Source organism: Phascolarctos cinereus, unplaced genomic scaffold (assembly GCF_003287225.1).
Source record: "Phascolarctos cinereus isolate Bilbo 61053 unplaced genomic scaffold, phaCin_HiC Scaffold_2;HRSCAF=192, whole genome shotgun sequence".
In the NCBI taxonomy this organism is placed as follows: Eukaryota; Metazoa; Chordata; class Mammalia; order Diprotodontia; family Phascolarctidae; genus Phascolarctos; species Phascolarctos cinereus.
In genome coordinates, this window is record NW_027555625.1 from 88,019,261 (window position 1) to 88,045,706 (window position 26,446).

The following is a 26,446-nucleotide window of genomic DNA, read 5'->3' on the forward strand; positions in this document are numbered from 1 at the left end:
CTGCTCCTCCCCCGGCTCACGAGGAGCCTCGCTAATTAGCATCCTATGGCTCAAAGGGCAACCGGCTCCCTGGGGGAACTGGAATCAGCCCCAGGAACCCGTCTTCGCGGGGCTGTATCCACCCTCTCTACATTCACGCTAGAACCTACAGCCCTCTTCACTCTGGAATCCACCTCCCCAGTCCCCTAGCGGGTCCAAGCCAGCCGGTATTCGGGGGAAGAGAAGGGTCCCTGCAGGTGTTTGGCATCATGACACGGAGGGAAGGATTAGGGTTGGAGAGAGAATGTGATGAGAAGCGGGGACCTCGAGGTTTACCTTTCTCTTAACCTGGAGAATCCAGAGTCCGCGCTTCGGGTCGAGCTACCTGCCCCCGTCCCCTCTCTTTATTCCTGGTTTTCTTACTCCTTGGAAGCAGTCGCCGAGAGTTCCCTGGTTCACACCCCCGACTTAAATAATGAAATGACACCTGGGTCGGAGATTGACTTTCCCTTCTCCCCTTTCTGCCCCACCTCCTCCCCCACTTAGGTATTTCTATTTGCCTCACAGAGGCCGTGGTTTTTCTCTGTCCCCAAGTAGTAGGCTGGAGGTAGAAGGCTTATGTTCCTCCATCTCCCAAAGGGGCCTCGATGACCCTGCTTCTCTCCTCCTCCCCTTCCCTGTTCAAACTGGTCCTTGGACGCTCCGCTAGCGACTTCCCAGAAGGTAGTGAAATCAAGTCTTAGAAAACACCACGACGTCCTTACTTTCATGAATCCTTACGGTGGGTGGAAGCACCATTTGCCATTTGGTTGCGGTTCTGTTGTGTTATGTTTGGTTTTATTTTTCCTTCCTATAAAATTGGGAGGATATCGAAAGAGAAGACAACTCCAGTAAGGATGTCCCAAGGAAAGGAAGCCTAATGACATATAGAATTGTTGAGGAGAGTGGTATGTATTTGGGAGGGGAGAGGCTATTTTTGCGGAAGAAGCAAGAAGCAACAGCTTCCAAGCTAGGAAGTACCCCCACCAATAGTCACACGACCAGAATCTGAGTGTTGGGCGGTGGGAGGGAGTGACGCTGTTAAGAGTAGGCCCCCACGAGAAATCTGAGCTGAGGTTTTGGCATAACCAGCAAAGCTATATTATCTTCCTGAACTGGGATGTAGGATGTGATTAGCCTGGGTCCTGGAAGAAATCAGATCCCTTGCAAAAGACGCTAAGATGTGGAAAGTATAGATTTCAATAAAAGCAGAAGCTCAAGTAACGGGTCTGGCTATGTCTTCTGAAACCAAAATTGGTCAATATAATAAATCTGAATTCTGCTGTTTTTTAGTGTAGTTTTCATTAATGTTATTGTAACTATTGTGTACATTGTTCTCTTTTGTCCCTTTCTTCACACTGCATCCCTTCGTTTAAATCTCCTCATGCTTCTCTGAATTCCTCATATCCATAATTTATAATGCTGTAATAATAGTACATTATATTCCTATAATGTAATGAATTAAGCCATTCTTTAAATGATGGGTACCTGCTATTTACAGTTTTTTGCTACTGCAAGAAGTCTAACTCCTTTTTGAAAAAGCTGATTCTGCTGGAAGGGGTTGATTCCCTAATGCCTTGGTGTGAATTCGTTTGTAAATTGCTTTGCCGGAAGAAATAAGGGACCTCTATGAAGCCATTGGGTAGAAGTGTGGTATAGACTGAGCTCTGGATTGGAGCCATGGGGTGTCATTTTAAATTTTGATTTGTCCCATGTAACATTGGGCAACTCACTTCCTATATGCCTCAATTTTCTCATCTTCAAAATGGTCAGCTTTGACTATCCTTCAAATGAGTAGCAGAGCCTCCCTTGGGGGCTGATGCTATTGAGATGGAATGTAATCTGAGATGAATTAATTTGGTTCCTAAAGCCTGTTTTGGGGATTTTGCTTTGTTTTGTTTTTACCCCAAGTGCCACCTTTTGTTCAGTAAACTATTAAGGAATTTAGCTGAACTTAAAAAAAAAAGGAAAAAAGAAAACAAAACAAGATTCCAGAAGATAAATGTGCTTTTCTTAGGGCATTTATTGGACAGTTCAATAGATTTTAAAATAATATTCTCCTAGGCTCTGAAGTTAATAACTTCTGAAGCATCTCTAACTCTTTTCTTTCTCTCCCAGACCTCTTTCAAATCTTTTTCTTAATTGACGTATTTTACCTACATATAGGTAAAATCCTACCTGTAGGATGATGTATGAACACTCCTTAGTGTGACACTTAAGGCTTTCCACAGTCAGACTCGAGCCTATCTCTCTAGCCTTATTTTGAGTCACTCATCATCAGGCACTCTGTGTTCCCTTCAAACTGGTGCTGTTTGTGTATATATACTTAGATATGTGGGCAGCTAGGTGGCACAGTGGATAGAGTGCTGGGCCTTAAGTCAGGAAGACATCTTTCTGAGTTCAGATCTGACCTCAGATACTTAGTACCTGTGTGACCCTGGGCAAGTCACTTAACCCTGTTTGCCCCAGTTTCCTCATCTGTAAAAGGAACTAGAGAAGGACATGGCAAACCACTCCAGTATCTTTGCCAAGAAAACCCTAAATGGGGTCCCAGAGAGTCAGACCTTGATTGAATAACTTAGATGTGTACATGTTGACTTCCCTGATATGATACAAGTTCTTTGGAAGCTGGAACTACTTTATATCTTTGGATGCCCCAGAGCCTGGCATAGTGCCTGGCACATATTAGTCACTTAATAAGGGCTTGACTGCTGAATTTCTTATGCTGTACTCTACGTGTGCATTCAGACAACTCCCTCCCTCTCTCTTTTTATCTTTATATCTTTATCTCATAATGCTGTTCATTAGGGTTCAGCTCAGATGTCACTTTGTCAAGTCCATAAACATTTATGAAGTGCTTACCATGTGGCAGGCACGTATAAACATGTTTCAGGTAAACATAGACAATACATATACAAACAAAAAGAAAGACAGTCTTTCTCTCAAGGATGTTCTATTCTGGTGGGAGGTGGGGACAACAAATAAAAGGGATGCCCACGTGGGTAGGCGGTGGAGAAGTCCAGAGAGTCAGGAAAGAAGCCAGGAGAGGAGTAGAGTGAGCATAGCTGCCCTGGGCATTTCCTCAAAATGTATGTTCTGGGAGGAACTTGCAAATTGGAGGAGTAGATAGTAGGGGCAGAGACATCTAGGGTGAAAAGGCTTGTCTAAGAAACTTCCCTGAATTCCCAAGCTGAAAATTTCCTCCCCCTTTCAAATGTTTGTAGAGTTCCTTGGTCTTTCTTTTGGCCTCAATATTCTCTCATGACTATTATGCTTACCTGATTTCATGTTCTATCCTTTAAGTAGAATGTAAGCTCTTGGAGGGCAGGGACTCTTTTCTTTCTTTTCGCCTTTTACTTTCTCCCCTTTTTTCCATTCTCTCTCCTCCCACTTTTTTCCTTTTCTTTCCTTTTCCTAGACCTATCATACTAATTTGACATTTAATATTTGTTGAATTTGAAATGTCAGATGATAGGTCAAAGATGCACAAAGTGAAGAAAGGCTGTTGGATTTGTCAGTCACTGGCAGTTTAGGAGGTCCTTGAATTCTATGTAGAGGAGTTTAGACTTGACTGAGTAGCAGAGAGATATTGTAATTATTCCACACAAGAGTGTCTGGATGAAAGTGGCTTACTTTCCTTGGTGAGGAAATCCTGTGATAACCTTGACCCCAGTGGCCCTTACAGTCTCAAATATTTACTGTATAGTTATAGAGGGAAGATAGGAACATAAGAGAATGATCATAGGTGGTTAAGGGATTCAACCATGCTCTTCTGCAGACTGGTCTTGAGAGCCAAAATCTTGGTTAGGTTTGGAGCAGGGAAATCAAATCATGTATATTTATATATATGGAGCAGGGAAATAAAATCATGTGTGTGTGTGTGTGTGTGTGTGTATGTGTATGTGTGTATATATATATATACACACATACACATACACACACACATATATAATATATATATATATATATATATATATATATATATATATATATACACATAAAATATAAATTAGGGGGTTTGACCAACAAACCCTTAGAAGGGACCCCTCCCCTATTACCTAATTCCTTAACAAACCCCTCCTGCTTTTTTAATATTCATAATTCCTGTTGTATAATCAGTATCATTACACTATAAATTTTTCTGTATTATCCTTCTAACTTACTGGTTCCTCTGGCAACTCAGCCCACTTTTTGAGAGGTGTCAATCTCAATAAATGCCTATACTTGGATTAGAGGTGGTCTGACTCTGTGAATTCATTTGAGATGACCCTCATAACAAACCATGAAACCCCAACAATATCCTTTGACTATCAATTGGGTGATGATTCTTATTCTTATAAATTTGAATTAGTTGCTTATATATTTTAGAAACATGAACTTTATCAGAGAAACTTGGTGCAATTTTTACCCAGTTACTTACTTCTCCTTTAATTTTAGTTGTATTAGTTTTGTTTCTGCAAAAGTTTTAAAATTTTATGTACCCCAAACTGACCATTTTATCTTCTGTGATCCCAATTTCCCTTGTTTGATTATGAACTCTCTTATCCATAGGTCAGAAGGATAATTAGAATATTTTTAAAAAATATATGCATAAATGCATAAAACATAAGATTATAAAACAAACCAATTATAGCAAGCTGCAGTTATCTATCTATCTATCTATCTATCTATCTATCTATCTATCTATCTATCTATCTATCTATCTATCTATCTATCTATCTACGAAGCTCTTGAATCTGTCCTTTTCTCTATACTCCCACCACCACCCCTCTAGTTCAGGCTTTCATCATCACTTGATGAACTATTGCATTGGCCTCCCCTGTTTCCAGTCTCTTCCTCTCCAAATCCAAGCCATACTCTACAAAATTACCAAAATAATCCTCCTTAAAGCATAGGTCTACCCAAGAAGCTTTAGTGGTTTTCTATGGCCTCTAGAACAAAAAGTAAACTCTTCAGCTTAGCATTTAAAAGCCCATCACAGTCCAGTTTCAGCCTATTTTTCAAAGTTATCCCACATCATTCATTTTCACTCATTCTATCTTCTAGCCAAACTCTGCTATCAGCTGTTCCCTGAATTTAGTATTCCATCTCCACCTCCATTGGATCTGTACAAGCTGTATCTTCTATACCTAAAATTCAGCGGCCCTTCACCACCAATTCTAAGAATCCCTAGGTTTCTTCAAAGAGTCAGCCAGTCAATAAACATTAAGTGCCTACTATGTGCTGGGGATACAAAGAACTGCAAAAGGCAGCCTCTGCCCTCAAGGAGCTCACTGTCTAGTGGGGGAAGACAACACGTAAGAAGAAGCTTAAAAGGGCCATGTGGGGTTGGGAGGAAGTTACCTGGCATAAGGACATGATAAAGTCCTGTAGACAGTTGTGAAATAATGAGATGGCTGCCCTGGCCACTTCCTTTAAATGAAGGACCTGGAACACCTCTCTGATGTGTGCTCTTCCAATGAGAGGCAAGGAGGGGCTCCAAGGGCAGGAGGTACTGAGGTGTGAGTGTCAGGGTCTATGTGATCTTGCAGGATGATGTTTCTGGAGACCACAATAAAGTCCAGGAAAGCATCTAGGTAGGGAAATGATGAATGCTCAGATGCCAGCTCCTAGGTAGGGATTTCTTGATCTGAATACTTGTCAGTGCTCAAATTGAATTGTATTTGCATAATTCAATTGAACAAGTATTTATTAAGCATCAACTGTGTTAGAACATATTATGTGCAATACAAAAGGATGCAAATACAAAGGCCCCTACTCTCAAGGGATTATATTCTATTAGGGAAGGGATGAGGTAACCAGTGATGGAAAGGCGGACAGGAGACAGGAGTAAGGCTGGAAAATCCTGTTTGACAAACAGTATAGTTTGACTGGAATGGAAAGTGAGGGGGTGGGGGAGTAATAGGAAATAAAATGGGAAAATGTTTACATAAATGCTTTCTGATTTGTAGAACTTTAAAACTAAGCTGAGTTTATATTTTGTCTTATAAGCAAGAGGAAACTACTCAAGATTTTTGAGTAAAGAGATAATATGGTTAGAAACCTATCCTAAGAATACTAATTTGGTGGTTTATAGAGAATGGATTGGATAGGGGAAAGACTAGAGATACTGAGATCAATTTAAAGGACTATTGAAATGGTAGGTGACAGATTACAAGGGCCTGGACTAGAAAAGTGGCCGCATCAGGGTAGAAGAGGAGATAGATGTAAACTGTGTAGAATATAAACTCCTCAAGGCTAGGGAGTATTTGTCCTTATCTTTGTGTTTATTGGGGAAGAAAACCTTGTCTGTAGTGGGTATTTCATGAATCCAGGGCTCTGCAGAGTGGCCATAGGGGAATCAAGCATGGGTCTTGGAATCAGGAACATCTGAGCTCAAGTTCTGCCTTGAACAGAAACTAGCTGTGTTGAAGTAGCCAACCCATTAAATTTTTCAGTGTTCCAAGGCAATTTTCTAAGAGTATACAGTATTGAGTGGTTTCCAGTCTGCATTGATGGAAGGAGTTTCTGCTCAGGGAATTCTCTACACCAATGAAATCACAGACTGACCACCTCAGTTCTGCCCACCCCTTGTGCTGGGTACCTATTGAATTGGCCTTACAGCTATTCTGATCCAATCTACAGATTTTATGAATGGCACAGGGGCATGATAAACTGAGGCCCTGGAATTAAGGTCTATTGGCCCATGGTCACACCAGTTAGGGATGGATTCAGAATTAGAATGAGGACTCTTGCCTTATTCTAATTACATCACACTGTCAATCTAGACTTGGTGATTATTAGGTGAATTTGATTTCTGTATAAGGAAATACAACCATTCAACATGTGTTTGTTTATTAAGGGCCTGCTCTATGCTAGGTTTCATGGATAAAAAGAATAAACCTCCTGCTTTTTCAAAACACTGAAGACCACTATAATCTGTGTGACTGGGTATGGGGTGCTGCCTCTACCCATCCAGGTACTGTGTTTTTTGGAGGCTTGAACTAGTGACTAATGGCATAAACCTCCAGAAAAGCTGGCACCTAATGAGGTGTTGACCAGCATGCCCCTTTCCCTTTCTTTCACTTCTAGCAGGGTTGGGGGGGAGGGGAGTGAAAACCTAACAAAGGCTTGGTTTACTCAAGGGGAACCCAACACCAGACACTTGGCAGTCCCTTTTTCTTGGCCTTTCTCCTTTCCTGGTCCAGGGCGCTCTCTAGTGGCCACCTGTCTGGGTGTCGTTAGGACAGAGGGATTTAGATTCCAGCTCCTGAGCAGCTGGGTCTTCATCGGGACAATCAACAGGCATTTATTTATTTAAAATTATTATTTCGTTAAATATTTCCCATTTACATGTAAAAATTTTTAAGTCATTTTTAAAAACTTTGAGTTCCAAATTCTTTCCCTCCCTCCATTTTCAGAAGGCAGGCGATCGATTATACATGTGAAGTCATGCAAAGCATTTCCATGTTAGCCACGTTGCAAAAGAAAACTCAAACAAGACAAAACAAAAAGAGTTTAAAAAAGTATGCTTCAATCTGCATTCAGAGTTCATCAGTTCTCTCTCTGGAGGTGGATAGCATTTTTTCATCATGGGTCCTTTGGAACTGTCTCTGATCATTGTCTCCATCACAGTAGTTAAGCCTTTCACAGATGCTCATCCTTACAATATTGCTTCAAGAGGCCACTGCTTATTAAGAGCTCACTATGTGCCAGGCATTTCAAAAACGTAAAAAACAGCCCCTGTTCTCAAGGCCAAATTAATCAACAAGAATTTATTTGTAGAAGGACCAAGCTGCTGTGAATTGACCCAGTGCATTTTTAAAATCCTTAAGGCCAAGAAAATATAGGATGAAAAATTTAAAAATCTGAAATAAATTCAAAGTAAAATGTTAATATTTTACTGTAATTATTTGTATTTATGGTGCATTTGAACAGAAAAAGTAATGAAAGTTTTGTCAAATATGATTCCTTGTCAATTGATGACCTGCCTGGTTCTTCTAGAGTTAAGGGTCTACTATACAAGATACTGTATCAGGCTTAGGAGCTACAAAGATAAAAAAGGAAAGTTGATGCCTTTCAAAGAGAAGCTTAAACATATAGAATATACATACAAAGCAATTTTGAGGAGAGGCCCTAGCTCTGAGGAGAAGGGGCAGCGAGAAATCAGGAAAAGCCTCATTCAGTACGTGGTGAAAGAAAGGTAGGGATTCCACCCTGGCAGAGGTGAGCAAGAGAGAGGCCAGCGAGTGCAAAGGCGGAGATGAGTATCCTGTATAGGAAACAGCAAGTCGGCCAATTCCTGACATCCGTTACTCTGCTTAGGCGGTTTTCCTTTGTTCTCCTGTGTTTTACGGAGGAAAGGCAGAAAATACTAAGAGGCTTTCCGCAGACGTTGGAAGCCCTGGGGTCCCGATTGGGACTTTTAACCCCACGCAGGACTCCGGGCTAGAAGAGGCTCGCTGAAGGGACTCGCACTAAATCCCTCCAGGACATAAAGGTCAAGTGCAATTTACGCCTAGCTAGCCAGACAGCGCTCTCAAAGACCCTAAGCTCCCGCCCCCGCCCCCTCCCGAGCATTCACTACAACCCAGCTTCCCCGCTCTCCCAGCCTCCGCTTCCCCCCGGCTTCCTCCGCCTTCTCCTGCCGAGCTTCGTTGCACGTCCAAAGGCCGGCCCTCGCCTCTCTAAGCTCCACCTTTTTTCCCCCAGCCAAAAACGCCTGTCTCGCTAAGCTCCTCCCCAACTTGCAAGAAGACCCCGCCCCAACTGATGAGACACGCCCACCACACCACGCTTTGTTTAGACTCCGCCCCAGTCTCCCTAAGCTCCACCCCATGTTTCCTTAGTACGAAGACCCGGTCCTTCAACTCCACCCCCTTCGGCTGAGCTCTTCTTTGTTGCCGCTCGCACGGCTTTGTTTGGGCTTTTCCTGGGCCCAGCCCCTCCTCACAGTCCTAGTCCCAGCTCACGCAGCTTCTGCCCCCGAGCCCGGCTCCTCGGTGCACTTGGGCAGGCAGAGAAAGGCCACGAGGGCCGCAGCCAAGCCAGCTCGCGGCGGGGGGAGGGCCGGAGCCCCAGGCCGTGGAGGGGCGCCTGATTGAGAGACCTGATTGAGAGGCCCCAAACCCGAACTAACGGTCTCCCCCTCCTCCCACTTCCCGTCTTCCTTAGGCAGGCACCGCCGCCACCCCCGGCCGACCACGGAGCCTAGCGGGATGTTTGGTGGTTGCTCCCTGCACCGCGTGCAGAGACAGGCAGGCTCCGAGTCGGCCCTGGCGCTGAGGGCAGTCGGCGCATGCTCCATGCAGACCTCGAATTTGCCCCTGCCTCATCACGAGGCCAGGGCGAACCCTGATAGGGCGATCCCGAGGCTGCTCCGCCGGAGCTCCAGTGGCGCAATCGGTTAGCGCGCGGTACTTATACAGCAGTACGGGCAGAGCGATGCCGAGGTTGTGAGTTCGAGCCTCACCTGGAGCACGTTTCTTTTGCGCGCTGTTCTCATTTTTTTGCTTTCCTCGCCGGGCCGGGAGCGCCTCTCATTTAAATAAATCTCCCCAGCCCCCTCTCGGCTCCTGTCGCAGGAGGGAGGCGAGCGGTCCCGGCTGAAGGAGGGCGGTGTCTGGCAGTCTCTGCCTCTGCCTTCAGAGCCTTTAGGCTCTGCTCAGCCGCGTAAAGCGAGCAGAGGATCGCGGCCTGCCCGGGTCCCGAGCCCAGGGGATCCCGCAGCCGGGCCGGGCCGGGTCAGAGCGCTGCAGAGACCCCGGCCTGCCCTGATTCCGCGTGTGAACCAGTCTCAGTCTTTCCCGGGGTTGTCAGTGTCATTGCCTGCGCCGTGGGGTGCTGTGTGCTTAGTGTGGGTGGTGAGAGGTTAGTGTAGATGGTGGTGGGGTGTCGGGGTGGATGGCAGGGAGCATGGGTGCGATGGTGGGGTGTTGGGATAGATAAGGGGGGCACCGGTGCGATGGTGGGGTGTTGGGGTAGATAAAGGGGAACATAGGTGCGATGGTGGGGTGTTGGGATAGATAAGGGGGGCATCAGTGCGATGGTAGGGTGTCAGGGTAGATAAGGGGGGCATCGGTGCGATAGTGGGGTGTCAGGGTAGATAAAGGGGGCATCGGTGCTATCGTAGGGTGTTGGGATAGATAAGGGGGGCGCCGGTGGGATGATGGGGTGTCAGAGGGGCTTAGTATGGATGGAGTGGTCTCAGTAGCTTCAAATGAAAGATCATTAAATGTAAATTAAATTTAAATGTAATAAATTACGGGGACGGGGACGCACAAAGTTTAACTCAAACTGCTCCTGCTGTCATGAAGCTTACAGTCCAGTTAAGGAGAACACACGCAGAGAATCAATAACACAAGTTCAATAATAGATACTAAATACGTTAGAAAGATGCAAGGCACAGCGCTCCATGAGTTCCGAGGGCGCCAAATTGTTTTTGAAAGGGCTGGATGAAGATTCAAATGAAACATCCAACAAATGTTTATTAATATAAGTTAAATTTAAGTTTATTAAACGATGGAGGCAAGGAACCGCAAAGGTCAGGTCGGAGCGCCCCTACTCTCATGGAGCTTACAGTCAAGTTAAGGAGATCACACTCATGCAGAATTAATACAATAATGTGTAATGAATACATTAGAAAGACGCAAAGCAAAGTGCGCTGTGAGTTTTGAGGGGGCCAAAATTTGTGTGTGTGGGGGGGATTAGGAAAGGTATGAAGGCAAAGAGGAAGAGTCTCAGTTCCTGGAGCATTTTTTTTTTTTGGTAATTAAATGACTCCGAGGGGGCAAGGCAGTGTTCTAGGAGAAATACAAAAATTAAAAAAAAGAAAAATGAGCCCTAAAAAGCTTCCGTTCTACAGGAATTGAATTTTGTTTTAAGAAATGGTTAGGATTTTAACCTTAGAAGAGGAAGAGGGAACTTGGGGAAGAGGGAGAACAAGAGCACTGAGAAGATAAAGCCCAGAGTAAGCTTCTGTAGATAGAATAGTGCAGTTTGATGGAACTGGAGAGGTTATGGAGGAGTCTGTTATGACATATGGCTGGAATGCTAGAGAGAGCCTTGAATGTTTAGAAAAATGATTTTAATTTTAGACAACAGGGAGTTATTGAAGAGTTTTGAGCGGAAGAGTGACACTACCAGTTTTATGCAAAAGGAAAAATTGGTCCTTCCCTCCCCCCCCCCCCAATTAACTAGCGGTATAACCTTAGGCAATTCACTAAACTTCTCTTGATTTCAGTGTTCTAGTCTATAAACTATGGGAACTGGACTATATAATCCCTAAGGTTATTTCCAGCTCTACAGCAATGATCACAGGAATGATTATTTCAATCTGGAAAATGTCTTGCAGTAGTATGAAGGATGGATGGGGAGATGGGGGGGGCAGAAAAGGTGAAGGAGAGTGGTGTCATTGTACCGGAACCTTTGACACAGACACCCCTAAGAAAATAAAGAAGAGCTCAGAAGGTGTTACCAAGAATGAAGATGGCACAGAGTGGTAGCCAACAATCACTTTGGTATTTTCTGTACCCAGCACTCTCAAGTAGTTTACGCTATCGTCCAATGAACAAGTTTTCCCCTGGGGCTGCTGAGATTGTGTCAAACTAATCCATTATACTATGGCAGTTAAACTGTATTTTTTGGAAGGAAAGAACCCTAGGGAGACTGGTTACCTGGGTAGCTTTCCCTCTGTTTCCCTGTTGGTGTTTCCCTTCCAAAAGATACAGTTTAACCGCCATAGTATAATGGATTAGTTTGACACAATCTCAGCAGCCTGGACACTCCCTGCTTTTACATATGGCTTCTTGGGAGCCTCAGAGTGAGAAATAGGCTGGTTCTCACCTTAGGACTTGTACTTTATTGGTTTGGACACCTGGTACCAAATACTGCCATTCTGTTCCACAAATTACTAGTGCTACTTTCCTGAGTGAGGAAAATGAAATGATCTAGTGTGGCATTTAGAAAGTTGGAGAGACGTAATTTCTGGGTGATTAGTCATTTTATTAATAATGCTAGGGTTTTAATAAAAGGTCAGTGGCACTCTGAAATGCCAAAGATAATCATGGCAGCAGGCTTAACGGTTTATATGCCCTTGGAAGAAGGGCATTTCTCAGGGTGGCAATCAACTCTGATTGGTTAACAGTTAATGAGAGAAGGAATATTACAATGAGGGGGTTTTGGACCTATTCTAATGAACTTTGATTATATCGTTACCTCTAACTTACCCAACTTTGGGCCATTTATTCAAAGAATTTATCCCACCCAAACCTGAGTAAAAGGTTGGGTGCGATCTGACCACGATTGAGAACAGTTAATTCAATCTCATTGCCAGTAATGTCCTTCAAGAAACTAAACTTTGAAATAAGGACTATAGAAAAAAGGGGAACTCTGGATCTCCCCAAATCACTGGTTGTTGATAATCATTTCTCTGACCAGTCAGGTACTAATGAGGATCTGTACTTGTAGTGAGAATGAGAATAGAGGGGAAAAGATAACTGTATGAGATATTGGGAAAGTGAAGTTCCCAAGACTGGAGAGGGGCCAGTGGAGCTTCGGGGGACCTTGTGGCAGTTAAATTTATTCATTGAACAGGATTAATTAAGCACCTGTTATTCACCAGGTGCTCAACAAACCATGCATTTTATGTATCTGGCGGTACAAAGATACAAATGACAGTCTCCGTCCTTGGGAGAGTACCATATTCCTCTTGGTCAGTCAGGCTCACAACCTCACTGTCATTCTTATCTCTTCACTCTTACTCATTCCCATATTCAACTTGTTGTCAAATGCTGTCTTTTCTATCTTCGTAACAACTTTTGGACTCCTCCCCTTTCCTCCACTCAAATAAACACCAGTATAGCTCAAGCTCTTGTCACTTCATGCTTGGATTTTTTTTTCTTTTCTTTTCTTTTTTTTGAGACTGAATCTCCCTATCATTTAGCTATAGGCCCAATCCTCCTATTGACTGGCACAGAAGTTTCTACCTGTTCTGTTTCTGACCTGGACCAGTTCACCTATCCTTAGACAGTCTGAAGGCTCCCTGGCTCCTGTCACCATACTGATGTTCAACTTACTGTGGTTGTCTGATTAGCTTAGTCCACTGTAACTCAGAACTCCTGAGCTTGAGTGATCCTTGAACCCCAGGCTTCCCGGTAACAGGAACCACAGGTATGTGCCACCACATCTGGTCCTTGCCTGGATTATTGTAACAGCCTTCTAAGTGGTCTCCTTGGCTCAAGTCTCTCTCCATCCATTCTCCATTCAGTTGCCAAAGGGGTTTTCCTCTAGTGCAGGTGTGGTCATATAATCTTTGTGCTCAATAAATTCCAATGATTCCCTGTTACTTTCAGGCTCAAAAGTAAAGTCCTCTGTTTGGCATTTAAACATATCACAACTGCCACCTTTCTGCCTTTCCAGTCTTCACAATTCTTTACATCTCTCCATAAGCTTTCATATCTAGCTACACTGGCCAGCTTGCTGTAACTTTCTAACAGCACACTCCATTTCCTGTCTGTCTCCCTTGCCTGGAGCAGTCTCCCTTCCAGTTTCTGCCTCTTAAGTTTCCCTGGTTTCCTTCAAAATTCAGCTCAAATTCACTTTGTGCAAAAAGGGAGCACTAGGGCATACCTTCCCCTTCCATCTACTCTGTGTATACCTTATACCTACCTATTTATTCACATGGTGTCCCCTCCTCCCCATTAGAACGTAAGGTCCTTGAGGGTATGGACTATTTTTGCTTTTCTTTGTATGCTCAGCATTTAGCCCAGTGCCTGGAATGTAGTGAGTGCTTAATAAATACTTGATGACTGAATGACTGATGAAGAAACTCTACAAAATATGTGTAGCACGCCTCTTTTGTGCTCAGTTCCCTAAACACTCACACAGGCAGAATGAGTCTGAAGACTAGCAGGTGCTGCTACTCTGAGGGTTCTAGGGGAAACACTGCTGGTGGCTATCTTCCTAACAACAACAACAATAATAATAGCTAACATTTATATAGCAATTAGTGCAGGACTGAAGGGAGTTGGGAGAGTGTATCTCTGTAGGCAGGCCACGAGGGGGTGCAGTGGGTAGAGTGCTGAGCCTGGAAGACTCATCTTTCTGAATTCAAATCTGGCCTCCAGACACTTATTAGCTGTGTGATCCTGGGCAAGACAATTAATCCAGTGTGCCTCCGTTTCCTCATCTGTAAAAATGAGCTGGGGAAAGATATGGCAAATCCCTCCAGTATTTTTGCCAAGAAAACCCCAAAATGGGGCCATGAAGAAGCGACAGACATGACTGAACACAAACAAAACTTCTCAATGAAAGTAGGAGCCAACCCAAGAAGGAGTTCAATTTACCTCCAAACACATGGTATATATACATATATACCTATACACACATATATAATATGTGTATAGGTATATATACATATATACCTATACACACATATATAATATGTGTATAGGTATATATACATATATACCTATACACACATATATAATATGTGTATAGGTATATATACATATATACCTATACACACATATATAATATGTGTATAGGTATATATACATATATACCTATACACACATATATAATATGTGTATAGGTATATATACATATATACCTATACACACATATATAATATGTGTATAGGTATATATACATATATACCTATACACACATATATAATATGTGTATAGGTATATATACATATATACCTATACACACATATATAATATGTGTATACATATACATTTAAAAAATTTTTTTTGAGTTCCAAATTCTATCCCTCCCTCCTTTCCTCCCCTCCTCCCTCCCTGAGATGGTAAGCAATCATATGTAGGTTATATATATACAATCAACTTTACATATATATAAAGAAACTTCAAGAGACAGAGAATCAGGAAACATCTCATCTGGGAAGTAGCACCTGAGTCATGCTTTGGAAGAAGCTCATAATTCTAAGATATGGAAGGAGTGCATTCCAGACCTGGGTGACCACTTACTTGTTCAATGGCATGGAAACAGGAGATGAAGTATGGAAATTTGTGTATGGGTAACAAATAGCAGACCAGTTTGATTAGAACAGAAAATACATGAGAGATCGCTATGAAATAAGATTGGAAAGGTAGGTATGAGGAAATTGAGGGAATTGAGCATTAGAACAGTAAGTGGTTAATTGTGGGAATTGAATGAACCACACTAACTCTTGTCTTGTCTTAATTCTGGAGCTAGCTTAGTTTCTATTCAGTTATGGGTTTAGTCCAACTATGACTTAGTTTAGTCTAATTATGGGTTCTATCTTGTAAGAAACTGTGGGAATTAGGAGAAAACCTTGTTGCATTGCTTTGAATCTATTCTGCTGTGGCCGGGAAGCTGGACCACCCCTACCTACTGCTTAGAGACCCTTAACCAAGGACCTAGTTTATGCTGACCAGAAACCTGGTCAGATCCAAAGATTGATACAATTAGTTTTCTCACAGTTGTGTATCTCAAGCAACCCATATGTCTTATCTGAAAACTGGCCCCATACTGATCAGTCAGTTATTGTTTTGATATTCCTTTGATTGCTCACAGACACTTGGGGGGAATGGGACACCTCTTTTTCTGAATTCAGGGAATTGCACCTGCTAGTTCTCTCTCTCCCAACTTGGAAAGTCCCCAATCTTTCCTCCAATTAGAGATCAGATAATCTAATGTTGTATTGTTTCCTTTTAATTAATTGGCCTTATTTGATGAATTATTTTTAATGTATAAATATCTCCACTTATATTTGGGTCCCAGGTCTAAGCTGAGGAGATCTGGTCCTGGTTTGTCAGGCAATTGCCATCAATTACTTAATAAATCAGTATCCCCAGAGGGTTGAACCTTTGTTTCCTCAGTCATCTTTCACCTGCCATAGTTGGGAGACAGAATGTGGAGGAATTTAAATAATACGCTGAGGATTGAATATTTCATCCTAGAGACAATAGAGAGGCAATGAACATTTCTGAGCAAGAGGAAAATGGATAGATCTATGTTTTAGGAATATCAATATCAATGTGCCAGCTGCATGGAAGGAGAGGAGAGACAAAAGAGGCAGACAGATCAATTAGGAGTCTATTACAGTAACCTAGTGGAGAAATGAGACATGTCTGAATTAGCATAGTGGCCCCTGGAGAATGGGAAGATTGTGGTTGATGTAAGAGATGTGGAGATAGACTGAACAAGGAGGCTGATAGTACATGGAGGTTGAGGGAGAGGGAAGAGGCAAGAATGACTCCAATATCTGTGAGCCTGAGTCGCTACAAGAAGGGTGATCATGCTCTCAACAGAAAAAGGAAAGTTTAGAAGAAGGATGGGTTTGAGGGAAAATATAATGGAGTTTCATGTTGAGTTTGAGATGTGTTTGATACATCAAGGTTAAATGGAAGTGTTTTTTTCTGGTGAGCAATTAGGGCTGGACATATAGACTTGTGTCTCATCTATGTATGGATGATAATCGAACCCATAAGAATAAACGAGATGTGTGGAGAATAAATGGAGTGTGGAGAGCCTAAGCCAGAGTCTTGGGGGATGCCTACATTTTGGGTGAGTAGAGGAGGAGGAGATTTTAGACCAAGACCCCTGGAGCTTCTTTACTCTGAGATAAGAGGTGAAATTATTCAGTTTTAGGGGCTAAGGAATTGGGGAAGGTGAAGTAGGCTGAGAGTTTTGCCCCAAGACATTTAGCTTGATGTGGGACTAGGAAAGAGGTTTGATAGCTGAAGTCTCTTTAAAAGACAGTTAATGAAAGCATATTTTTTAAACTTTGGGTTTTTTTGTCTTTGTTTTCTTTTGCAACATAGCTAACATGAAAATATCTTTTGCATGACTTCACATGTATGATTTATATAAAATTGCATTCCTTCTCAAAGAAGGGGGTTAGGGGAAAGGACAGAAAAAAATTTGGAACTCAAAATTTTTAAAAGTGAATGTTAATTTTTTACATATAATTGGGAAATATTTAATGAAATGAAAATATATTTAAAAATAAAATTCAGTCAAAACCAAAAAATCATTCAATGAAATGGGCAAAGGGAGATAGCTAGCATAGCAGAAAGAGCTTTGAATTAGGAATCAGAAGAGCAGGATCTGAATCCCAGTTCTGTTACCTACTTAACCTTGGGCAAGTCATTTAACCTCTCTGAGACTCAGTTTCCTCATCTGTAAAATGAGAGATTTGGCTTAGATGACATCTAAGGTCTGTTTCGGGTCTAAATTTATGATCCAGTAAAGGAGACTAATGGTCATTCAGGTAGAAGGGGAATGAAAAGAAAGCAGTGTCTTAGAAGCGAGGGAAAGAGATAGTATCCAGAAGGAGAGAGTGGCAAAGACTCTTTAGAAGCTGACTGCATTTAGCAGCAGAGAAATCTTTGGTTACCTTGAAGAGAGCAATTTCATTTGAGTGATGACATTAGAAACCAGACTGCCAGGGGCTGAGAAGTGAGTGGGAGTTGATAAAATGTAGGCAATGAGAATAAAAAACTACTTTTACGGGTTCGGTTGAGGAGGGAAAAAGTATAGGAGGGTGGCAGAATCAAGTAAAGCTTTTTTAAGGATGAAGGAGACCTGGAAATGTTTGTAGGTGGCAGGGAAGAACATAGTGGATAAGGAGAAATTTAAGATGAGAAAAAGAAGGGGAATGATTGAAAGACTAGGCTCCCTCTGGAGATGGTAGAGAAGGTATCGTAGGAGTAGCATCTGTTTTGCATAGACCAATATGGTTTAATAGGATAAGGTGGTTGTCTTTAGATGTGGCTGATTTGGGGAACTAGTGTGTAAGCCACTGGCACAATTTACTTGTTGCCAGCGGTATAAAAAGCCTAGCCTCTAGGAATTGGCATGGTGGAGGTTTATTAGAATTTGTCACTGCCTCATAAAACATCTTTCTACTTGAGTTTTGCTTTGATGAATGCAAAGGCAGAGGAGATCAGCATCCATTTATGGTGGTTAATGCATTGCTTTTAATCTTTTAAAAATTCATATATTTTCATTAAATTTTATAGTCCATAAGTGTTTTATTGTGTTCTAGTTCTAAGGCTGAATTAACACACTGACCCAAGTTGGTCCTGGGCCATAACAAGAGCACAAGTAAAGAGGTTAGTCTTGGCAAGAGGGTCCACATCTTCATCAGAGACAGGAGCAAAGGAAGAAAGGATGGGGAATGATGAATTATATTATACCTCCCCAGCATCTCTTGCATCCATTCTATCTCTCTACTCACATCCCAGCCACCATGGTTCATGTTCGCATCTCCTCTTGCTTAGGCTACACCAATAGCCTATTGATCTCTGTTTCAAGTCTATCCTCTCTCTAATCTCTCTAGTTATTCCACACCCCTCCCATGTTGATATTCCTAAAGCTCACGTGATCACGTCACTCCTCTAGTCAAGGACCATCCATGGCTTCTTGTTGCCTCTAGGATAAAATACAGATTCCTCTATTTGACATTTAAAGACTTACAGTTTTCCTCTAGCATTTTATGCTTCTGCCAAACTGGCCTGCTTGTTATAGGTTTTGAGATTTGGAGTTGTGTTCTTGATGGATGGATTCTATTTATCAAATCCTTCGCTGAGATGAAATGGATGTGACTAGCAGTAGGATGTGAGGGTCGTTGATAGCATATGGTTGAACTCATCAGTCATAGATCAAGACTGTGAGGGAGGGAAGGGAGGCCAACCCAGAGAACAGGGAGGGGTAAAAGTGAGGATGAAGAATAGGTCGAAGAGGGATAAGGCAGAAGGAGAGATTGAAGGATAGGAAGATTGTGGTTGGTGAGAGGAATTTCAGAGTTCTTGATCATAGAGGTAGATAATGGCTAATGGTCAGACCAAGAATGTGGCCATTCCCATGTGTGTCTGAGGTCAAGAAAACCATGATAATTTTGGGAGGCTGATGAGGTTAAAGGAGGGTGTGTCAGAGAACGTTGACAAATGAACTCCTCAAGTAGGTGGGCAAGTGATGGGGGAAGGGAAAGAAGACTGAGCTAGGTATTGAACTTGAAAATGGGGCAAAATAATGACCTGGATGCCAGGAGGTGACTATGACTTGGGACTGGACTGGGAGACAGAGATGAGGAGTGAACTTCAAAGGAAGAGTGGATGCTAAGTGATGATGGCAAAGGGAAAGTATGGAAGTAGGAATGAGAACTGAGGCAAATCCAGGGGCATGCTGAAGTGAGCTGGTACCAACTTATGAGAGCCAATTGTTAAATTTTCAGTGTGAGCATTTATACCTTGGAAATCAGAAAATGCTACAAAAAAGAGCTTGAATTATTGTTTTGTTAATTGTTTAGACTTAAGAAAGTGATGGAGAAAATGTTAATAATGCATATTAAACTTAAAAATATACCATGAATACATTTTTTTTTCTTTACAGAGACATTTAAGAGCACATTCCTGGACATATCCCTACTTTTCTTCCTCCTGGCCCAGTGCTTTGACAGGGCATGAGAGGAGTATTCAGGAGTATGAATGAAGGCTAAAGGCTTCTTCAAGGCTAGGTTTCTATTAGTGCTGGAAAGTGAAGAAAGTATGAAGTGAAGAGATCTAAGATGAAGGGCATTTTGTTAATGGTAGGAAGAGGATCACAGAGATAGAGCTGGAGGGGACCTCAGAGCCAGCTAGTCCAACTTTTTAATTTTATAGATGGGGAAACTGAGGCCCAGTGTGGGGAAGTGATTTGCCTAAGATCATATGAAGTATCAGAAGTGAGATTCAATCTCAGGACCTGTTCAGAGCCAATTTACTTCCTAGTGTACAAATACAATATTTGTAGATAGAGGTTGAGATGGATTATGGCAGGTTAGGGCTGTTTTTTTTTTTAAAGTGCATATATATATTTGTATGTATGTACACACACGCTATATGCATACATATATGTATGGGGATATAGGGATGAGAATTGTCGATTTAGCTGATTGAAAAATAGCTCTTTATTAGTACTTCTTCAAAAGGGGTGATTGTGTCTTTGGGTAAGGGGAGGCTGTTGCTACCAGCAAAGCTGTAGGTGCAAAGCTGGGCAAAGTCCTGGGTGCAACTGAATTTAGAAGGTGCCAGGTTGACTTTGCAGGCGTAGAAAATGAACCAATCAATGGAAGCTATGGATGCTTATATGAATATGACTTGGGACAGCCAACACCCAGTTCTCTTTGAATCAACCATTGCCCCCTCCTCCAGGTCTGGGGAAGCTAGAGCCAGGTAGCCGATCTTTCCATGGCTGCTGCAGCTCTAGCACCCTGAGTGCCTCACATCTTAGATGAGACCCAGAGTCCCAAGGGGACTGTGAAATGGAGATTGGAAACCCCACTCTTTAAACCTCCCCATTGGACACAAGATGCCAGCAACCATAATCCCCAACTCCCTTTCAGCTCACAGACCCTATCCCCTTCAGCATTAAACACTGGTTGTAAGGGGGCAACAGAGCATATGGCCTATGACCATGATCTTGTTTTTGCCACCCCACCCATCCTCAGGTTGGGGAGCAAGATCCCCCAGGCAAATCTACTCAGCCAGGGTTGTAAGTAAGCCTCTGCTCCCACTACCTTCATAGGATACTGAAATAGAATGGAAGCTTCTTGAGGGGAGGAATTATTTAATTTCTGTTCTATTTTCAGCACTGGGCCTGGTACGTAGTAGTCACTTAATAAATATTGTTAATTATTGTTATTGGTTCTTTGCTCCCTCCTCCCTGGGAATAGGCCTCATCCATTTACCATTGGCATGGAAAGTAATGGGTTCCTGTGTTACCACCTTCATGTAGACGGGTGTGGTGGTGACGGAGGGTAAAGGTAGATATGTGGGGAAATAGGATATAATACTCCCTTGTCCCGATTCCCTACTCCTAGCTTCCAGGAAATGCCAGGTATGACCTAAATAGTACCTAGTTATAACGAATAATTAGCTAAAATAGGAATTTATATCATTTCTCCCTTTCACAACCAAACTCCTAGAAACCACCACCCATAATCTATGTATCCACTCCCCCTTCTCCCACAGAGTCCAGGGGCCCTGAAATGTTCCACTCCTGTCGTACCAGGTGGCCCAGCATACTTTTAAAAAGTTACTATTCTATTCTGAACTTAGGAAATAAAACAAGTATTTCCATAACATAGTAAAATAGAAAAAAAGATGATTGTATATGAAACTGCAAATCCATTATGTACAACTTTCTATTTATTTTAAATATATAATAAAGTTATCATGTAACTTTCTTTTTTTTCCCTTTTTTTCTTCCCTCCCCTCCCCTCCAATATATATGTGGCTACTATTAGATACAAATGTGTGTGTATGTATATATGTATGTATGTATATGTGTGTATCTATATATATGTAAAACCATTCTATACATACTTCTATTTATCAGTTCTTTCTCTGGATGCAGATAGCATCTTCCTTCATATGTGCATTGTGGTTAATCTTTGTATTTATAATAGTCAAAATGACTTAGTCACTCAAAGTTATTCTTAAAGCAATACTATTGTCACTGCATAGAATATTCTCTTGGTTCCACTCATTTCTCTTTTCATTATTTTGTGCAAGTCTATCCATGTATTTCTAAGATCATCGAGCACATAATTTCTTATAGCACAATAGTATTCCATCACAAACATATACCACAATTTGTTCAGCCATTCCCAAACTGATGGGCATCCCCACAACCCCACAATTTCTAGTTCTTTGCCTTATAAAGAGAGCTTCTATAAATATTTTAGAACATATAGGTTCTTTTCCTTTTTCCCTAATCATCTTGAGAAACAGAACTATTAGTGATATTGCTGAGTATAGGCAGTTTAATAACTCTTTGGGCATAATTCTAGATTGCTTTCCAAAATGGTTGGATCAGCCCACAGTTCCACCAGCAGTGAATTAGTGTCCCAGTTTTTCTACATCCTCTCCAAAATTTGTCACTTTCCTCTTCAAACATTTTAGCCAATGTGATGGGTATAAAATGATACCTCAAGGTTCTTCTAAGTTACATTTTTCTAATCAATAATGATTTAAGAAGATGATGGAGTAAAAAAGTGACTTGCTTGAGCTCTCCCCCAAACTCCTCCAAATACCTGTAAAAATGGCTCTAAACAAATTCTAGAGTAGCAGAACCCACAAAAAGACAGAGTGAAACAAATTCCCAGCCCAAGACAACCTGGATGGTTGATTGGAAAGGGATGTTGCGCCAGGCTGGGAGAGAAGTGCAGTTCAGTGTGGGCCATACCATCAGCAAAGACCTGGGCCTCAACAAACCTGGAGCAGGCCTCAGAGGACTGAATCATGGACAACTGTGGTGGTTTCCAGGCTTCTCAACACACAAACACCGAAGACAACTTAGAAGGTCAGTAGGAAAAGTCTGTGGACTATGGTAAGAGAGGAGCTTGGTCCAGCCCCAGTCCTGGCATAGCCCAGGGGGAGGTGGCTGCTTCCAGAGCTCTCGGCCAACAGATGGAGGGGGAATCAAGTGTCTGATCAGAGGGGGATTGCAGGGATCTCTTTGCTGTCACTGAGGCAGGATTCTTTTGCTTTGCCTGTGTTTGGATCTGGGTTGCTGTTCTGGGTGGTGTCCTGGGGCAAGGAGGAGCATTGGTGTGGTGGAGCTTTTAATAGAGCTTGTGGTGGTGGTATAGAGAGAATCCTCCTCCCAGTGCCAAGGCATAAAAGAGTGCTTGTGGTCACTCATAGACCAGAGCACAGACCAGGAAAGGAGTAAACATCTTGCCCTTGATCATACCACCTTAGAAGAACTGAAAACTTACAGGTTCCCAGAAGTATCTCTGAAAACAGCTGCACAAAACCCCTGAAGCTTGGGACAGTACATTCTCCACACTGGAAGCAAACCCTACCTTAACAAAGAGTTTATAACTCAAGTAATTGGCTGGGATCATGAGCAAACAACACAAAAAAAGTCAGACCATAGATTCTTCCTTTGGTGACAATGAAGATCAAAACATACAACCAGAAGAGGACAACAAAGTCAAAGCTCCTACATCCAAAGCCTCCAAGAAAAATATGAATCAGTCCCAGGCCATGGAAGAGCTCAAAAAGGATTTTGAGAAGCAAGTAAGAGAAGTAGAGGAAAAACTGGGAAGAGAAATGAGAGTGATGCAAGAAAATCATGAAAAACAAGTCAATAGCTTGCTAAAGGAGACCCAAAAAATACTGAAGAAAATAACACCTTAAAAAATAGACTAACCCAAATGGCAAAAGAGGTCCAAAAAGCCAATGAGGAGAAGAATGCCTTAAAAAGCAGAATTGGCCAAATGGAAAAGGAAGTCCAAAAGCTCACTGAAGAAAATACTTCCTTAAAAATTAGAATGGAGCAAATGGAAGCTAATGACTTTATGAGAAATCAAGAATTGTAAAACAAAACCAAAAGAATGAAAAAAAGAAGACAATGTGAAATATCTCATTGGAAAAACAACTGACCTGGAAAATAGATCCAGGAGAGATAATTTAAAAATTATTGGACTACCTGAAAGCCATGATCAAAAAAAGAGCCTAGACATCATCTTTCAAGAAATTATCAAGGAAAACTGCCCTGATATTCTAGAACCAGAGGGTAAAATAGAAATGGAAAGAATCCACTGATCACCTCCTGAAAGAGATCCCTAAAGGAAAATTCCTAGGAATATTATAGCCAAATTCCAGAGTTCCCAGGTCAAGGAGAAAATATTGCAAGTGGCAATTCCAAAGAAGGAAACAATTCAAGTATTGTGGAAACACAATCAGAATAACACAAGATTTAGCAGCTTCAACGTTAAGGGACTGAAAGGCTTAGAATATGATATTCTGGGGGTCAAAGGAGATAGGATTACAACCAAGAATCACCTACCCAGCAAAACTGAGTATAATCCTTCAGGGGAAAAAAATGGATCATGTGATTGAGACTTTCAAACATTCTTGATGAAAAGACCAGAGCTGAATAGAAAATTTGACTTTTAAATACAAGTCTCAAGAGAAGCATGAAAAGGGAAACAGGAAAGAGAAATCATAAGGGACTTATTAAAGTTAAACTGTTTACATGCCTACATGGAAAGATGATATTTGTAACTCATGAGACCTTTGTCAGTATTAGGGTAATTGGAGGGAAAACAAACAACAAACAAGCGCTCTCTCTCTCTCGCTCTCTCTCTCTCTCTGTCTCTCTCTCTCTCTCTCTCTCTCTCTCTCTCTCTCTCTCTCTATATATATATATATATACACATACACACATATATACATATACATATATACATACACACACTCATATATAGCTAGATAGCTAGATAGCTAGTTAGATAGAGGGCACAGGATGAGTTGAAGATAAAGGGGTGATATCTAAAAAATGAAATTAAAGGGTGAGAGAGGATTATACTGGGAGAAGCAGAGAGGGAAAGGTAGAATGGGGTAAATTATCTCACATAAAACAGACAAGAAAAAGCCTTTACCGTGGAGGGGAAGTGGAGGAAGGTGAGAAGAAATGAGTGAATCTTATTCTCATTGGATTTGGCTTAAGGAGGGAATAACATACACACCTAATTGGGTATGGAAATCTATCTTACTCTACAGGAAAATGGGGGGAAGGGGATAAGAGAAGGGGGGATGATAGAAGGGAAGGCAGATTGGGAGAGGGGGTAATCAGAAGCAAACACTTTTGAGGAGGGACAGGGTCAAAGGAGAGAATAGAATAAATGCAGGGTGGGATAGGACAAAGGGAAATATAGTTAGTTTTTCATAACATGACTATTATGGAAGTGTTTTGCATGACTACACATGTATAACCTGTATTGAGTTGCTTGCCATCTCAATGAGAGTATGTGGGGAGGGAGGAAAGGAGAGAATTTGGAACCCAAAGCTTTAAAAACAAATGTGAAAAATTATTTTTACATGCATCGGGGAAATAAGATACACAGGCAATGGAGTATAGAAATCTATCCTGCCCTATAGGAAAATAGAAGGGGAAGGGGATAAAAGAAGGGAGTGAGTGATAGAAGGGAGGGCAGATTAGGGGAAGGGGTATTCAGAATACATGCCGTCTTGGGGTGGGGGAAAGGACAAGATGGTGAGAAAATTTGGAACTCAAAATCTTGTGGAAATGAATGTTGAAAACTAAAAATAAATAAATAAATAAATTTAAAAATAATGATTTAAAGTAGTTTTTTTATATGACTACAAATTGCTTTGATTTTTTCAATTGGAAAACTGCCTGTTCATATCCTTTGACATATCTTTTGACTATGACTCATATTCTTATGAATTTGGTAAAGTTCTTTATATATTTGAGATATGAGACCTTTGTCTGAGAATCTGTCTATAAAAATTTCCCCCAGTTCTCTGCTTTTCTTCTAATCTTAGCCACATTTATTTTAAAATCTTTAAAATTTAATGTAATCAAAATTATCCATTTTATACTTCACTGCTCTCTATCTCTTGTTTGTTCATAAACTTTTCGCCTATCCATAAGTTTGATAGGTAATATATTCCATGTTATTCAAAATTTTTGTAATATTTCTTCTTGTCTTTAGATTATATATCGACTTTGATTTTACCTTGGTAAATGGTGTAGATATTTGTCTATGCCCAATTTCTAGCAGACTGATTCCCACTTTTCCCAACAATTTTTACCAAATAATGAATTCTTATCCCTAAAACTTGTCTTTACTTGTCATATGCAAGGTTACTATATTTATTTGCAGGTGTACATTGCATGCCTATTCTGTGCCATAGACCTCCCTTTCTGTCAGCCAGCACCAGGTAGTTTTGATAATTATAGTTTTATGATATATAGTTTAAGGTCTGGTATCACTAAACCTCCTTCTTTTACATTTTTGATGTTTTTGATAATTCTGACTTTTTGTTCTTCCAAAAGCATTTTGTTATTGTTTTTTCTAATTCAGTAAAATAATTTTTTAGTAATTTAATTGGAATGACATTGAATACATAAATTAATTTAGGTAAAATGGTCATTTTTATTTTATTGGCCCTGCCTACCCATGAACAATTAATATTTCTATTATTTAAATCTGATTTTATTTGTATAAAATGTTTTTTTTTTGTTCATATAGTTCCTGGGTTTGTTTTGGCAGTTATACTCCCAGGTATTTTATACTGTCTGCAATTATTTTAATCTCTTACTATCTCTTCTTGCAGGGTTTTGTTTGTGAAATATATAAGAATGCCGATAATTTATGCGGGTTTACTTTATATCCTGCTACTTCACTAAAATTATTATTTGCTAAAATTATTAATTAATACTAACTTTTTAGTTGAGTCTTTAGGATTTTCCAAGTATATCATCATATCGTCTACAAAAAGAGGTGGTTTTATTATCTCATTCCCTACTTTGATTCTTTCTATTTCTAGATTTCCAATATAATATTGAATAATATTGATGACAGTGGGCATCCTTTTTTCACACTTGATCTTACTGGGAAGGCTTGCAAACTTTCAAACAGTCTTTCAAACCCATC

At 41.2% G+C, this 26,446-nt stretch overlaps 1 non-coding gene across 1 annotated transcript; it reads left to right on the forward strand.

Annotated features, from left to right (window-relative positions):
* Positions 1-9,384: 9,384 nt before the first annotated feature.
* On the forward strand, positions 9,385-9,477 carry TRNAI-UAU (transfer RNA isoleucine (anticodon UAU)). The gene is given in 2 exon segments: positions 9,385-9,422; positions 9,442-9,477. It is a non-coding gene; the product is annotated as a tRNA-Ile (tRNA).
* The last annotated feature ends 16,969 nt before the right edge of the window (positions 9,478-26,446 follow it).